Source organism: Myotis daubentonii, chromosome 5 (genome assembly GCF_963259705.1).
Source record: "Myotis daubentonii chromosome 5, mMyoDau2.1, whole genome shotgun sequence".
In the NCBI taxonomy this organism is placed as follows: domain Eukaryota; kingdom Metazoa; phylum Chordata; class Mammalia; order Chiroptera; family Vespertilionidae; genus Myotis; species Myotis daubentonii.
The window spans coordinates 27559420-27564670 of NC_081844.1; the positions used below are offsets into that span (position 1 = coordinate 27559420).

General features: G+C 45.7%; 1 pseudogene; it reads left to right on the plus strand.

Annotated features, from left to right (window-relative positions):
• Positions 1 to 146: 146 nt before the first annotated feature.
• On the plus strand, positions 147 to 3154 carry LOC132235066 (phosphoglycerate mutase 1-like; annotated as a pseudogene).
• The last annotated feature ends 2097 nt before the right edge of the window (positions 3155 to 5251 follow it).

Below are 5251 nucleotides of genomic sequence, written 5' to 3' on the forward strand. Positions count from 1 at the left end.
TCTGGTGTTGACCGAAGTGTTCCTCCTTCAGCGGTGTCCTTGAGGCGGGTTATGTGTCAGCCACGTTGTGAAGAGCATTTGAGTAATTTGCTTTCCCATAGGACTTCTCAAGACCTTACGCCTTCAAGCTCTCCTGAGTGGACAATTACCCAGGATTCTAGTGGCATTTGCTTTTTATAACAGCTTTCAGAATTAAGTATTCCTTGTAATTATTTTTTCCCCGATACTGACATAAGCAGTGACATGTCTCTCTCCTGCCCATCAGCCACCACTATCACCTCCCTGGAGGCAACCAGTGCCATCTGGTTTCCTGTTTTTGCTTCCAGAGATGTTTCATCCAGATACAAGGAAACCCGTACACATATTATACTTTCCTATCTTTTGCAAAAATGGTAGCATGTGCAAGGATACACAACTCTAGTCTGGATTCTTGCTTCTTTTTTTCCCTTTGTCTTGGAGCTGGTCCCATATATCCAGGCCTACAGTACTTCCTTGTGCTATTTGTGGTTGTGTTATAGTCCTCGCTGGGGGACATGTAGTTATCGCTCAGCCTTTGCTCTTCATGTAGTTATCGCGAGTCCTTTGCTGTATCCATGGCGCTGCTGCAGTGAGCAGCCGTGGGTACATATTGTTCCACCCACACTCGAGGGTATCTGTAGGGCACATTCCCAACAGGAATAGCTGCTTGCAGGATCTAGCCTGGGAATTGGGAAAGATATTGCCACTAGATTATGTTTTGATATTTGATATAGGATAGATCTCCTTTTTCTTCTTCAAAATTATCTTGGCCTATTTTTGTGCAGCTGCTTTTTTAAAAACTTTTATGGTGTAATATTTTCACCAATAAAGAATTATTTTTAAAAAACTTTTATATGGACAATTTAAAGCATATGCAGAACAAGGGAGAATAATGTCATGAACAGGCAGCACCAACAGTTTCCAACGCCCGTGGCCAGTTATGCTTCAACTCTACTCCCACCCCCACCTCTACCATTAGATCATTTTGAAACAAATCCCAGATATCATATCATTTTATCTGTAAAAACTTCCATATATGTCTCAAAAAGATGTAACCACAAACAATCACGACAATATCGTCCCCACACCTATAAAGTTTAACAATTCCTGAGTCTGCGCCGCACTCGGACCCGCCACCATGGCTGCCTACAAGCTGGTGCTGATCCGGCCTGGCGAGAGCGCGTGGAACCTGGAGAACCGCTTCAGCGGCTGGTACCATGTGGACCTGAGCCCAGCTGGGCACGAGGAGGCAAAGCGAGGTGGGCAGGCGCTGCGAGATGCCGGCTGAGTTTGACATCTGCTTCACCTCAGTGCAGAAGAGAGCAATTTGGACCCTCTGGACTGTGCTGGATGCCTTAGACCAGTGGTCGGCAAACTCATTAGTCAACAGAGCCAAATATCAACAGTACAACGACTGAAATTTCTTTTGAGAGCCAAATTTTTTAAACTTAAACTATATAGGTAGATACGTTGTTATTAACGTAATTAGGGTACTCCTAGGCTTAGGAAGAGCCACACTCCAGGGGCCAAAGAGCCGCATGTGGCTCGCGAGCCGCAGTTTGCCGACCACGGCCTTAGACCACATGTGGCTGCCTGTAGCGAGGGCTTGGCGTCTCAGTGAGCAGCACTGTGGGCGTCTGACTGGTCTTAAAGCAGAAACTGCTGCCAAGCAAGGCGAGGCCCAGGTAAACATCTGGAGGCGCTCTTACGATATCCCACCACCACCGATGGAGCCCGACCGTCCCTTCTACAGCAACATCAGGAAGGATCGCAGGTATGCAGACTTCACTGAGATCAGCTACCCTCCTGTGAGAGTCTGAAGGACACTATTGCAGAGCTCTGCCCTTTTGGAATGAAGAAATAGCGCCCCAGATCAAGGAGGGGAAACCGGTACTGATTGCAGCCCATGGCAACAGCCTTCGGGCATTGTCAGACATCTGGAGGGTCTTTCTGAAGGGGCTATCATGGAGCTGAACCTGCGACTGGTGTTCCCATTGTCTGTGAATTGGACAAGAACTTGAAACCCATCAAACCCATGCAGTTCCTGGGGGATGAAGAGACTGTGCATAAAGCCCTGGAGGCTGTGCATACCCAGGGCAAGGCCAAGAAGTGAAGGCGAGCAGGCAGACGACCTTCCCAAGGACACCCTCCCTCCCATCCCATTCCTCTGCATCTCTCCTGTGCACATGTCACACTGACCACACCTGTAGGCGTCTTGGGTTGTAGCTGCAGATGGGGACTGGTGGCTCCCAATTTTGCGTTAGCCATTTTGTCTCCTGCACCCACTCCCTTCATGCAATCTAGTCAGAATGGCACCTGTGGGGCATGGGTCCTCCGTCCCGGCCGAGGGAGACTCTTATCTAAGAGAGTCCAGGGGTAATAACTCCAGTTTTTTGCTAGTGTTTTGTTTATGACTAAGGACCTGCTTGAGAGCAGGGGGCGAGGGAGGAGCCATGTGAAGGCGTGACCAATGAGGAGAGGCAAGAGAGGCTGTTTGTGTTCCTGCGAGCAGTGCTGTGCTACTCTGCAGACAGGTGAACTGACTGGGGGCTCTGGTCATTCCAGCGGAAGACGAACGCCTGGTGATTCCAACCAACGTTTCCTCCTTGACCCCCGAAAAGCTGGCTCCAGAAGATTGGGATCAATCCTGCATGTTTACGTGTTGCATTGACTTTTACAAAAAGAAAGCATATCTATATAAAATAATGCAAAACAAAAACCCTTCTGGGGTTTCTAGTGGCGGTTGAACTCTTCCCACATGGGGTCATCACCAAATAAGCCATTCCTCACACCAGGGTGGGAGAGCCCCTTGGCCGGTAGGAGTCATCCCGCTGTGTTTTCGAATCCCTCCCCGGCCTCAGTGTCTCATGGCAGTGAAATGTCACTTGATCATGCCCAGCTGTGTCTTTCACTGTGTGCGTTCTGAATCATGTTCCAGTTGCTGGCCCTGCCACGTGGGCCCAGTAAGCATTGTGAGCATAACTACTAAATCTTTTTTCAGATCAGTATGATAAAGGAGTGATGTACAATAATAATAATAAAAAAAGGTTTAACAATTCCTTGATATCATTGGGTAGCCTGTGAGATTTCCCCAATTGTCTCTCAAACATTTGTCCAAATAAAAATCCAAACAAGGTCACACACTGCACTTGGCTGGGGCTGGTTTGTCTTCCTCTTTTCTCCCCACTTGCCACATATTCGTGGAGGAAATGGGGTTGTCCTTTCGGCTTTACCAGTCTGATGTCATCCTTGTGGTGTGGGTTCAGTGCATTTCTCTGTCCTCATCTTGACCACAGATGATCCAGTTCAGCTTCCTTTAAAAAAGAAAAATGTTTTCATTGATTTTCTTTTTTAGAGAGAGAGGAAGGGAGAGGGATTAGAGAGATAGAAACATCAATGATAGCCCTGACCGGTTTGGCTCAGTGGATAGAGCGACAGCCTACGGACTCAAGGGTCCCAGGTTCGATTCTGGTCAAGGGCATGTACCTTGGTTGCGGGCACATCCCCAGTGGGGAGTGTGCAGGAGGCAGCTGATCGATGTTCCTCTCTCATCGATGTTTCTAACTCTCTATCCCTCTTCCTTCCACTCTGTAAAAAATCAATAAAATACATTTTAAAAAAAGAAAGAAAGAAAAAGAAACATCAATGATAGACATCTATTGGCTGCCTTCTGTGCGCACCCTACTAGGGATTGAGCCTGCAACCCAGGCATGTGCCCTGACCGGGAATCAAACTGGGGACCCCTTGGTTCATGGATGAATGCTCAGCCACTGAGTCACACTGGCTGGTCTAGTTTCTATTTTTTTGGCAAGTCTTTCCTAGAGGGCATTGTGCCCTCTTAGCAGGAGATACTCAAGGTCTGCTTGTTCCTCTTGTGACATGAGTAGCCACCTAGACCCATCAGGGATGCAGTTTTTACTTCATTCTGAACGATTGCAAACATACAGAAAAGTTGGAAGAATGGTACAGTGAACACCCCTAGATTTCACAATTGCCATGTTATTAAATTTACTTTATCATACTGTATCTATTCATCTATTTATTCATTCCTGGGCCATCAATCCATCTCATGTTTTGGATACAAATCAAAATAAGTAAATGGTGTGTGTGTGTGTGTGTGTGTGTGTGTGTGTGTTGAAATGTAAAAGTGTAGGATTTTTTAAATGTAGGATTCAGTGGCATTAAATACATTCACAATGTTGTATAACCAACTCCACTATGGATTTGTAGAATGTTGTCATTTTTCCAAACAGAAACTGCCCCCATCCCACACTAACTCCCCATTTCCCTCCTCCACCAGCCCCTGGGAACCATCATTCTACCTTCTCTATGAATTTTCCTCGTTTAGGGACCTTATATAAATGGAATATTTTTTTGGCTGTGCCTGGCTTATTTCACTTATCATAATGTTTTCAAAGTTCACCCATGTTGTAGCATGTATCAACTTTTCTTTTTTTAAATTTATTTTTTGTTGACAGTATTCCAGATGTCTCCCCATTTCCCCCTGCTTTGCCCCCTCCACCCAGCCCCCAGGCCTTCACCACACTATTTCTGTGTCCATGCACTGGGAATCAAACCAGCAACCTCTCAGTGCATGGGTCAACGCCCAACCACCGAGCCGCACCAGCAGGGTGAATTTTCTTTCCTTTGAAGGATTAATAATATTCCATTGTATGTATACAACACAGTTTGTTTATCCATTCATCTGTTGGTGGAATTTGGGATGTTTTCACCCTTGGGCTATTGTGAATAATGCTACTATGAATATTGGTGTGTAAGTATCTGTTTGAGTCCCAGCTCTTTTTTTATTTTTATTTATTTATTCTTGAGAAAGAGAGAGAGAGAAACACCGATTTATTGTCCCACTTATTTATGCATTCATTGGTTGATTCTTTCGTGTGCCCTGAGGACGAAACTCCCAGCCTTGACATATTGGGATGATATTCTAACTGAGCTACTGAGCCAGGGTCTGAGTCCCTGCTTTCAATTCTTTTAGGAGAGGAATTGCTGGATCATTCTGTTTAACTTTTGGAGGAACAAAGTTTTATATTCCTACCAGCAAAGTGTGTGTGTTCCAGTTTCTGCACATCCTCATGAACACTTGCTATTTTCTGTGGGTGTTTTGTTGTTGTTGTTTTAATGGGAGCCATCCTAATAGGTGTGAAGCGCTATCTCATTGTGGTTTTGATTTGCATTCCCCTAATGGCTGATGATGTTGAGCACCTTTTCATGT